General features: G+C 43.4%; 1 protein-coding gene across 5 annotated transcripts in view; it reads right to left on the reverse strand.

Moving 5' to 3' along the window:
* Positions 1–12,032, reverse strand: part of LOC105061924 (uncharacterized) — a 55,150-nt gene that overhangs the window by 18,422 nt on the left and 24,696 nt on the right. For all 5 annotated transcript variants that reach the window (XR_012502139.1, XM_074352605.1, XM_074352608.1 and 2 more), the window contains exons 2-6: positions 3,592–3,723; positions 2,213–2,234; positions 1,183–1,260; positions 598–686; positions 29–106 (exon numbers count right to left, since the gene is read on the reverse strand). The gene's annotated coding sequence lies outside the window, so the exon portion shown is untranslated. The remainder of the gene's footprint in view (positions 1–28; positions 107–597; positions 687–1,182; positions 1,261–2,212; positions 2,235–3,591; positions 3,724–12,032) is intronic.

Genomic DNA, 12,032 nt, shown 5'->3' on the forward strand with positions numbered 1-12,032 from the left:
GTAATCTAACAAGAGAAGAGGTTCGTACCTTAAACTTCAGTGCTTTCTCAGAGCGCATCTTCTTTTGCCTGATGGTCTCCTCTAAGCATTTCTTTGCGTTGTTGGTCTATGCAAAAATGTAATGAAGGAAACAGAATTACAAATACTAATTACACTGCTAGCTGAACCTATCTTGTGTGTGACCCCTTCCACTAATACAGAAAGTGGTGCTTTACATCTACGACACTTGCTTTATTTTTTTACTGAAATATAGTCAGTTACAATGTGTCAATTTTCTGGTGTACAGCATGTTTCAGTCACATATATATATATACACCTATGTTTGTCTTCACATTCTTTTTCATTATAGATTACAAGATATCAAGTAGAGTTCCCTGTGATCTACAGAAGAAATTTGTTTTTTGTTTTTTGGTTTTTTGGGTTTTTTTTTTTTTTAATCTAGGACACTTGCTTTGAACCTAAACCTCTTATGGAACATATGGAACAGGACAGTAGGATGAAAGAAAAGAGAGCCAAATAACTGAACTACCAGAGGGGGGAGGAACTGAAGGTGAAATCACAAAAAAAAAAAAAAAAATAGCAAAAGGACAAGGATACCTTCTGCACCCAAGCAGATATATTTTCTGCAAGTTCTCTGTTTTTGTTCTCCAAATTCTTGATCTGCTCAGTCACCTGCTTTAAAGTAACTAAAAGGAGATAAAGCAATTTCTCATATTGGCAAGAAAACCCAGTAGAATAGAATTATCATGATTTATTAGCAGTAGAAACATATCTGGCTGGCACTATGAGTATAATTAACTTTTTAGCTTTACTACTGTGCCTAAAGGAAGCAAATCTTACTGGCATTCTAAATGTGAGATCATTGAGATTCCTAGTTTAATTTTTTTCAAACATGCAGAAACACAATAGAAAGTCTTCCCCTAAATTCCCTCCCAGCTATAAGCACCATCCTTAGAAAATTCAATCATTCAAATACTTCTGACATCACGAGATGAAAAAGAAAACCCAAGCATCCTGTCCCCTTAACATTCTCTCCTCCAAATTACTAAGGTAAGTAAACATGCCCCTGCTTAAAAAAAAAGAAAGAAAGAAAGAAAGAAAATAGAACCCTTATCCCACGCAGGTTCACCCCACAGCCAGGCCCTATCTGCAGCACCACAAAAGGCAACTTCAAAACGTCACCTGACTGGGCCTGCACAGGCCTCCAGTGTCTTCCTGCTGCCTGGCAGATCGTCTTTCATGAAAACCATGCTGGGGGCCCTGAAGGACAAGGTCGCTGGAATTAAACACTTTGGTACCATGTGGGCTTCCCCAGCTAGTCACTGGAGGACCTGGATGACACACAGGCCCTAAATGACAAGCTTTTCCATCGCCAGGATGAGAATGTTACCATCACTGCTTCAGGAAAGTAGCACATGTAAAACAGCCAGTCACAGGTGACTCCACGTGTGAAGCCCTAGAAGGCAACCCTCAGAACCAGACTCCTCTCTCAGGCATCTAAGTCCCTCATCTGACCACACAGCGCACACGCATCTTCTCTCTGCCCAGCGGGGACTCTCTGATGCTGAGATCCTTCTTCTCAGCACCAGCCCTTCTGCATCAACTGTCACCAACAGCAGCACTTGAGAACCTACTGAGTGCCAGGCAGCCACCCTGCCCACCACGCACAGCCCCACTCGGTCAGCAGAGTCTATGAAGCCTGCACAGAAAGCATAATCCTCAGGCTGAATCACTTCCATTAAGTCCCCACTGCCATGAATGGCTCCCTTCACTTCTGAGTCACAGCCCATGGTTTCCCCTCTGCTGTGTCACACACTGCCTGGCTACATTTGCATCCCTCCCTCAGCCTGGAGAGTCCTGACAGGCTCAAGTAGTGTTTCAGCATCTTTACTTTTCACTAAGAGCCAGCTCATGTTAGGGACTCACTCCGAACATTAGACTCTTCTCATCACCTGCTTCCTAAAGGTTGCTATGCAAAATTAAACTCATCCTAGTCTCCCTACTCCTGTGACCCTCCTGGTCTCTTAACTCAATAGATGCCAACTTCCTCTACGATGTCATTTAGACACCATTGCAGGAGTAAAATTTTCAAGAGTTGAGAAGTCAGTTAGACATCAGAAGTCATTGTGTTTACTCTTAGTTGAATTAAAATCCACATTGAATCCTGGTATTGAGAAAATATTACAAAGGAAACTAAACCCTAATATCTTACCTCGAGACACTGGAGGCTTTACCTAGGAGAGGAAGAAACAATAAATTTGAAGTCAAAACATATAATTAGTAAATCTATAATTTCTAATAAACTATCAAAACTGTAATCCATTGAAATAACAATTATCACTTTGGTTCAGCATAACAATATGATTAAAAATCAGTAAAAATCAGAATTTCCTACTTAAGGCATGATCTTTCACTCACCATTTCTGACAGCACAATGGTAAATAACTTATTTTAGAACAAAAGATCTGTTTACATTCTATTAAATAAACACCACTCTATTCAATTTTCATAATGCATATTCATATTTAACAACACTGAACTATATTACTTTCATAATATGTTGTTGTAATGCATCATTTATCTAATTTTTTTTTTGTCAAACCAAACATCCACACTTAAGTCTAGAACCTGGATTGTTGTGTAATCTTCAAAAGAGAGAGACAGAGAGGAGAAAACTAAAAGAAAAATAAAGGCAAAATCTTTATAGTAAGGTTAAGATGCACCCCTTTCATTCAATGAAAGGTTTTCTGAAATCTTATACAGAGTTGACTGTTGAATTGATAAGCAATTGTAACATATGAGGTCGTAAGATTTGTCAAGACCACTAAAAACAAATGGGCATCAAATGAGACATCAGACGAGAATGAAAGTGAGCAATGGCTGTAGTAAAAGCACATGCAGCAGCAGGACAGACAGCGACCATTTTCAAGAAGCGAACGTGCTTCTTGACTCAGACACAAGTCATCATCTGAGGAGTAATAGTTCAGTAAAACCCAGGCAGGACTCCACTGTAATACCATGTAAAGACACATTTCCCTGACCCGTAACACATATTTCTTCATTCAAAACTTTAAGTAATGATCAGAGACTGAGGCCAGCCCCTAACCTTGCCAAGATATTGGAGTATCATCACAGTGTCGAAGCTCCAGTGGCAATAATGTGGCAATAGAAGAATGCATTCACGGAGGGCAAACAGAAAACCACAGATGTTCCCTTAACTTCACACTTGCTCAGGAACACTGAGCTTCCTTGTCCCCTGTCACCTAACACACAGGCAGGGGCAGGTGGGGAGAGAGATGGGCTCACCAAATACTTAACCTTCCTGTTTTGTTATTGAAGAGAAGAGTTTATAAATTTCCATTGTCTCATTGAGAATATACTGTTGTCTTGCTCAATGAGTTCTTACTATAAAGATTTTGCAACAAATTTCCATTTCAAAACTAATTTCAGTTCAAGTTAGTAATCTAAAAGGAAACAAAGAAAAGACTCCTGGATTCTGGCCCAGGCAGGCAAATAAAATGTCCAGTGACTATAAAAATTCCTATTAGGTGTGATTAAAAGGACACTGCCAGATACTTTAGTAATACTCACAGCAAAGACGGTGTTCCAGATGAACAAGAGAAAACTAGAAACTTCCCAGGAGGCAGCAATAAGAATAAGCTTCCACAGAAGTTCATAAACATCAGACCCAGGATGGAAAAGGAGAATCAGAGTGTGGAGGATCTGAAAAGATATTGGATATAATGAGGAACCTCAAAGACATTTTCAGTGTATCTGTGACACAGAATCATCTTTAGAAACCCTCAACCACATCATCAAATAGCTCCACAGAGAGGCGAGAAGGGACATTTGAGTTCAAAGGAGCTCTTGGGAGTGTGGACATGTTTACTGCCTTCATTTGGTAATAGTTTCACTGCTGCACACATACATCAAACACCTGATACACAAAATGTTAGAGATTTGACTTTGCTGACAGGCACATTGCAAATATTTTTAAAATACTTAACAGAACTTAACTTATGTATGTAGAAGCCAACTTTAAATTGAAAATAAACAAACACAAACTTACAGGGCATGGGAAGCCTCCATCTTCCATTGTATGTTCATGAAGTACCTGGACAAACCCCTATGAAATGTCTCTAAAAATACACCCAACATGTATGGGGAAAGAGCAATGAAGATATGTGTTAAAATACACAGAGATGTACAGAGATGTATTTCTACATTTATAGACTGGACATGAGTGAGAAAGCAGACCAGCTCTTAGAATAATGTCAAAATTACTACTCCAGCAAAAATTAATGATATATTTTAGCCCAACTATCTAAAAACCATGGAGGTTTTCTTCAATATTCACTTTGGTTCTGAACCAGTGCAAGTAATGTCAGACTTCTGAAATAAATAAGGATTTGTATAATAGAATTTTAATCATATTATACAAGATTACTCAAAGAATGAAGTTACATAAAAAGAGAACTCAAAATAATCAGTACAAATAATTTACATGCATATTTCACAGTACTGCACCTACGTCAATTAACAGCCACCAAGAAAATTAATTTGTATTTCTGGAATGTACAGTCACCAAAACAAAAGTCAAACACATAGTTTTGTAAAAACTAGATTTATAAGTATTATAGGAGGGAATAAATGCGCAATGTAATTTGTACTTACCTAGACACCAACTTTCAGTCTTGTGCAAATAAAACCTCTCTGGAAAGCAGCCTCTGAAATCAGTAACACTGTCATTGTAAGCTCTCACAGTTGGGGTCAGTAAAATGTGTGCTGGTGGAAAACACGCACTGTCTTTGCATAGCTGCCATCTGAGATAGTGGGTCTCAGCACAAAGGAGAGACATGCAGATCAAAGGCACAAAAACAAACACCATCTAGTCACTAAATGGTAAAACCCCCTCTTCCGTGGGCATGCTTGTAACACAATGCACTGTCTGAGCGCTGACATCAGCAGCTGCTTCCTACCTAGAGTCTATCCACCAGGGCCAATGGACTCAGGTTCTGTCAGCGGCCATGAGCAATGGTGGAGAAGGACAAGTTAGCTTATCCAAATGCTCAAAGATGTGGTATAGAAAGAGGGCTGACTAACCTGTGAGAACTCAGCCTCATTCCCTTTGAGGGAAAAAATCCAAACAAAGATGACCTAGAAACGCCCTCCTTAGTAGACTCAAAAGAAAGAGAACAGACTCTTCTTTGGGTGGAGTGTTCATGTGGGGTTGATTCTGCAAAGATTGTTCCTGACACTTGGTTTTTCCAGGTCTGTAAGAATCTGGTGGAAGCCTATCAGAACAAACCCACTTAAATCCATCAGGTGTTCTCGGTCTTTCTTTTTTAGGGTGTGGAGGTGACTTTTCCTAACACAGTAAAAATTTAACAGCATGTATCTGAATTTTTTTTTATTTGCACAATTCTAAGGACATGAGGGACACTTTGCTTTGGGGAAATCAACATTCTTCACAAGGACACGTCACTAAAAAAAAAAGACAACCCGTCCACCTCCTACTCACATCCCTCCTGAGCATTTCCTCATTATAAACATCACAGAAGGTTGCAGCCACTGATTTTAACATCAGCACAGCTCTCAGGGCTCCCCGATCAACCTAGCAAGACACAGAGTTCCTGGGGGCAGTCTCCAAGATGAAAAGGAAAGGGATAACTAAGAATTTGCTAGAAATCCAATAAAAATAAAAGCAAAAATAAACATATGGGGCCTAATTAAACTTGGAAGTTTTAGCATAGCAATGGAAACCATAAGCAAAACAAAAAGACAACTTACAGAATGGGAGAAAATTTTTGCAAAAGATGAAACTGACAAAGGCTTAATTGCCAGAATATATAAACAGCTCATACAACTAAATAAGAAAAAAAAAAAAACCCTAAATCCAAAAATGGGCAGAAGACCTAAACAAGCAATTGTCCAGTGAAGACATACAAACGGCTAACCGGCTCATGAAAAAACGCTCATTATCACTAATTATCAGAGAATTGCAAATCACAACTACAATGAGGTATCACCTCATACCAGTCACAAGGGCCCTCATTCAAAAGTCCACAAATGACAAATGTTGGTGAGGCTGTGGAGAAAACGGAGCTCTCCTACACCGCTGGTGGGAATGCAGGTTGGCGCAGCAACTGTGCAAAACAGTTTGCAGATTCCTCAAAAGACTAGGAATAAACTTATCATATGACCTAATAATCCCACTCCTGGGCATATGTCCACAACGAACCCCACTTCAAAAAGACACCTGCATCCCAATGTTCATAGCAGCACTACTTACAATAGCCAAGACATGGAAACAGCCTAAATGTCCATCAACAGATGACTGCATAAAGAAGAGGTGGTATATTTATACAATGCAATACTATTCGGCCATAAAAAAACAATATAATGCCATTTGCAGCAACATGGATGTCCCTAGAGAATGTTATTCTAAGTGAAGTAAGCCAAAAAGAGAAAGAAAAATACCATATGAGATTGCTCATATGTGGAATCCAAAAAAAAAAAAAAACATAAATACAAAACAGAAACAGACTCACAGACATAGAATACAAACTTGCGGTTGCCAAGGGGCTGGGGGGTGGGAAGGGACAGATTGGGAGTTTGAAATTTGTAGATACTGACAGGCATATGCAGAATAGATACACAAGATTATACTGTATAGCACAGGGAAATATATACAAGATCTTGTGGTAGTTCACAGAGACAAAACATGTGACATTGAATATATGTATGTTCATATAAAACTGAAAAACTCTGCTCTACACTAGAATTTGACACAATATTGTAAAATGACTATAACTCAATAAAAAATGTAAAAAAAAAAAAAAGAAGCTGTGGTATATTTTATACAATGAACTACTACTCAGCCATAAAAATGGTTCAAGTGATGCCATTTGCAGCAACAGGGAATGGATGCACCTGGAGAATGTCATTCTAAGTGAAGTAGTCAGAAAGCAAAACAAAAATACCATATGATATCACTTATATTTGGAATCAAGGAAAAAAAAAGACAAACTTATTTACAACACAGAAACAGACTTACAGCATAGAAAACAAACTTATGGATACCAGAGGGGAAGGGAGTGGGAAGGGAAAAATTGGAAGTTTGAGATTCATGGATACCAATCTATATAAAGTAGACAACAACTAGTTTACACTGTACAGCACAGGGAACTCTATTTAATATCTTGTAGTAATTTATGGTAAGAAAAATATGAAAATGAATATATGTATTTTCCTATATGACTGAAGCATTCTGTTGTACATGAGAAATGGACAACATGGTAAACTGACTATACTTCAATAAAAATATTTTAAAACTTACAGGGCTATTGACTATTTTTGTTACATTAAAATGTCTGAAAAGAATACACTTCAAAGAAAAAACAAAGTTGCTGTAAGTTAACAAACCAGAAAGCACAGAGCACAGATGACATTTCCCTGTTTAACAGACCAGCACCAACCCAGTGCTGAGACCCCACTGCTCCCAGGACTGCCAGACGTCACCACCAGGAAGGGCGCACACACAGGAGAGTGCACCTCACGGGGACGGGACCGGAACACGCACAACTTGAAGCAGGATCCTGACAAGCTTTCCAGGAGCCAGTCTCACTATGAATTCTAGTAAATAAGAGTTTCTCGCTTTTTAAAAAAAAACTGCCTTACTGAGATATAATTCACCCATTCCCGCATTTTAGGCATACAACTCAATGGCTTTTAGGATGTTCACACTTCCTTCTTTGATGCAATAAAGTAACTATTTCAGGTTTCATCCTGTCAACCTGCTGTTTGGTCCAAGAGGTCCTGCCAGGACTCAGATCTTGAGGATGCCCGTGGCCAGGGCCGCTCTAGGCTGGTCGAGAAACCTGTCCTGAGAGCCTCGGGCTTCACCAACGATGCGTTCCCATCAAGGACCCCATGAGAAAGCAGCTATTTAACCACAGTGTGAAAGAGCCCAGGAAAAAGGAGAACACCTGATGCCCGATGTTTACTCGCATTTGTATTTTCATATCCAGTACACCCCAGCACGTGGGACCAGAACATCCCCATCACCTCTGTGTCCTGGTCCTCTCAGGGCCCTGAGGCCCCCAGGCAGGAGGGGGGTGGGGAGGGGAGGGAAGGGGAGGGGGTGGGGGATGAGGTGGGTAGGGAGTATGACAGGAAGAGGGGTTGGGCACTTGAGAGGAGAAGGGGGTCACAGGAAGGATGAGGGCCAATCAAGCTCTTGAGGGGAGGAAGGAGGGTTCAGTCAGGTCAGGAGGTCAGCAGGTCAGGAAAACAAACAGCAGGCAAGCGGACTCTCAGGAGCAGCTGGAGGGGACGAGATGCCTCCCTCCAAGCCTTCTCCTGTCTGAACGCTGCCTTAGCAACGCCAGTGCTTTATGCCCTCTCTCGACCAATCACCTGCCTTTGCCCCTGGCACCTCACAGTGGACATTCCAGGTGACCTCACTTTTAGAATGTGCCCCGCCTAACTGATCCCCCACCACCAACTGCCATCCAACCCTGGGTCCTCTCTGCAAACTTTTCTGACCATATGCTTTCTGGTCCTGCCCAACCGATGTCCCCTGCCCCCTACTTCTGGGGTGCTCCCTCCTCCTTTTCCAAATTCCCAGGAGTTCCCTTGGGCAGTGGCTGAAAAACATATTAGGTAGACAATGACAGAACCAAGAGGAATCAAATATTCAGGCAGGGTGGGAGGTCCTCACTCCCCTTCGCTCAGCGCTGCACACAAAGTGCAGAGAGAACGTCCACAAGACGGAGAAGATCTTAACAGCACACCATCTTAATCACATCGCCACACCCATGTGGCCGTCCTCATCTGTAGTACACCTGTAGGTGACACATTGATTTTAAGTACATATGTTACATGCATAAAAATAAGCCCTATGGTTCTTGCCAAAAACATATAACACTATAAAAAATAATTATATACTGTCACACCCCCTACACTGCACTTGGGTGATTCACGTACATCCAGGTTCAAGGAGGCAGAAACTACCTGGGTGGGACAGAAGCAAAGTTGTGCTTTGGGGCAGTACTGGCTGTGAGGGGGCCTGAGAAACCCTTTTGGGGTGGTGGGAAGACTTGGTGTCTAGATATGGGGGGTGGTTGTGTTCACTCAATCAAGAAATACTGAGCACATGGGGCCTGCCAGTCTCAAGAGTCACAGAGACCCTCATATCTGTCCCCGTGAAGTGGCCAACTGCTGACAGTGAGGAAGGGATGAGGTGCCTGGAGTGGTCACCAGAGTCCAGCGAGAGAGCCCCGCACTCATCCAGGCTTTGGGCCCCAGCCCTGCCAGCTTCCCCCAGGAGCCCCAGTTCCAGGCAAACTCTGATGGGTGCTGAGGGCAGCAGCTCCCTCCTAAGTCTCAGGAGCTCCCACAGTCTGCCCAGTGCTCTAAGTGAGAAACGGGCAGGGGGCAGTCAGTGGTTTGGGACGCTCTGCCATTGACAAAGAGGAGTTGGGTGAAAATACCTGGCTCCTTACACATCCCTCAATCCAATTCCCCAGGAGCCCCTTAAGCCCACAGGGCCCTCCCTCCTTCCAGCTGGGGCAAGTGGCCAGCTCTGCAGCAGCTCTGGGGCCCAGGCTGGGCCAACTGGTCAAGGGCCACCGACAGGTCAAGGTGACTGTGCTGCCCAGGAAGAGGGGGGACAGCAGTGAAGCAGTAAGTACCAGCAGGAGCAGCCTCTGTAACCGGGCTCCTCCTCTGTGAGCAGGGCCAGGGCCAAAACGTGGCAGTGAGGGTGGGAGGGCTGGGAGAGGTGCAGCCCTGTGGCCCTGGACAGGGCTGGACCAGAGCCCAGGGCCTGAGGGCCTGGGGGGAGAGACAGAGACAGACAGGCAGGGAGAGAGACAGTGCGTGACAGAGAGAGGTGGGAGTCAAGTCCTAGAGAGTGACAGACAGTGATGGGGGAACAGGGTAGGGAGAGAAGATAAAAGACAAGGCAAGAAGGAAAGAGGGAGCCAGCCCACAGTGCATGGTGGAGGACGAAGGGCCAGGGTGGCCTGACTCTGGGAAGGGGCCCAGAGTGGAGGGGGACGGAAAAGGCAGGAATCCTGGCATCACAGTCCCTCCCGCGCTAAGGCTCTCACCTCCCTGGAGCTGAGCTCCCCAGGGGTCACTGTACTTGCGAAGACTGGTACGTCCCATTTTCCTTGGGACTGCTGGTACCAGCCTCTGTGTCTGTCCCTGTCGGGGCTGACGACCAGGAGAATGGGCTGCCCCTGGGGAGGAAACTCCAGAGCCTGCCCTGTGGGGAGTTGACCCCGACTCCTCACAGGCCCAGTGGGGCTGCGTTTCCAACCGCACTGCTGGGCCTTCCCGGTCCCACAGCCGGGCTTCAGGCACTGTGCTGCCTCCAGGATCCCCTGGCCTGGAGGGACTGAGTCCCATCCAGGGTGAGCAGGCTTCAGGGATCCTGGGTCTCCTCCTACTGTCAACCAGAATTCCTTCCAACCCTCAGGAGTTGGGACCGCCTGTAAATCACCAGTTAGCATCAGGTCAAACGTATTGAGGTCTCACACTAAGCAATAAAATGTGCCAACTGACCAAATTCAAAGTGCAGTGTTTCAATTACACAACATTCTCAATAACCCACTTTATGGATGAGAAGACAGAAGGGATGTGAATCACCTAAGGGTCTCGGGGCGGCAAGTGCTGTAACTTTACCCTGAACCAACATCTACCTTGGAAAGTGATTCTACCTGGAGCCCGTCCTGTGACCTGCTCCATAAGGTTCTGAGGAAGACCGCTGGCTTTTCCTTGGGAAATTCCTCTTGCAATGACATTAAGTCATGCATCAGTCAGGACAAACCGTGAGGATGTGTTCACGAGGGATCCTGACTCTTAACGGCAAGTCAACTTTGTCTCAGGAAATGGGTCTTCTATTATCATTAATTCGGGCACCAAGGTAAATAAGAGTAAAAACATAAAATCCATCATACATATAAGTACTTTTAATTTAAAATATAAATAACTTTATGAACTATAAATGGATGCACTGCATTGGTCCATGACAAACAGGACATTACATACATTCATTACAAAGAAGTGCTGTCATGGGTGGGGATGTGGTGACAAGAGCAGGGTCATTTTCAGCAGGGAAGGAGGTCCCACAGCTCTCAGTACAGGGTGGGTAAGTTCACAGTGCTTCTCCCCACGACCAAACTCTCACCACACACACATACACACACACACACACACACACACACACACACACACACACACACACACAGGCAAATGCACATAGATCCTAAAATGACCATCTACCTTCTGATCAGAAAAAAGATGAAGATATGTGCTCACACCACCTAACAACACACTGACCATACACACAGTTCCCATAATAACTTCTTAATACTTCAGTTCTCTGAGCCTCTGAAGTTCCCCTCACTTGCGCTCACCATCATCTGACAGAAAGAAATCATAAAACAATATTTCAAGTTTGATTCATTACAGTTCCTCTAAGAACTTATGTTATTGCAAGTGTCAGAAGAATATAAAGTTCAATTTCAGATGGAGTTTTTGGCTCAGTAGTTTTCATGGTTAAAAGCTTCCCCTGACTACACAAAATTATTGGCTCTACTTTTCTCATTCCGTGCTTTCTGTCCCAACTAAAATTTCCCTATACATCTCATTATTTTGGCTTTCAGCCAGTGGCCTGATGGTGCATTTTGTAGATAGTTTGATTGTTCCTATAGATCGCTATCTATTGATGAGCATTTTATTCTTTTAGTATTAAATAGAACAACTGACAATCTACAGCTTTTCCTGTAACTGGAGAAACAATAAAGCTTACACTGACGTCACTCACCAATACACTACCAGACTTACAGCTTGTCCTGACCACAGTCTGACCTCCTCTAGTCAGTGTCCAGAAAAATCAAGCCCACACACGTGTGGATGTGACTCTATAGGGCCAGCACGCCCGCCTTCTGCATTCACTTACTCTCAGTTGTCACTACTTTCCTATATTTGACCAAGAAGTTGCCCTCCTCCTACCCCTACCC

Source organism: Camelus bactrianus, chromosome 25, assembly GCF_048773025.1.
Source record: "Camelus bactrianus isolate YW-2024 breed Bactrian camel chromosome 25, ASM4877302v1, whole genome shotgun sequence".
NCBI lineage: Eukaryota > Metazoa > Chordata > Mammalia > Artiodactyla > Camelidae > Camelus > Camelus bactrianus.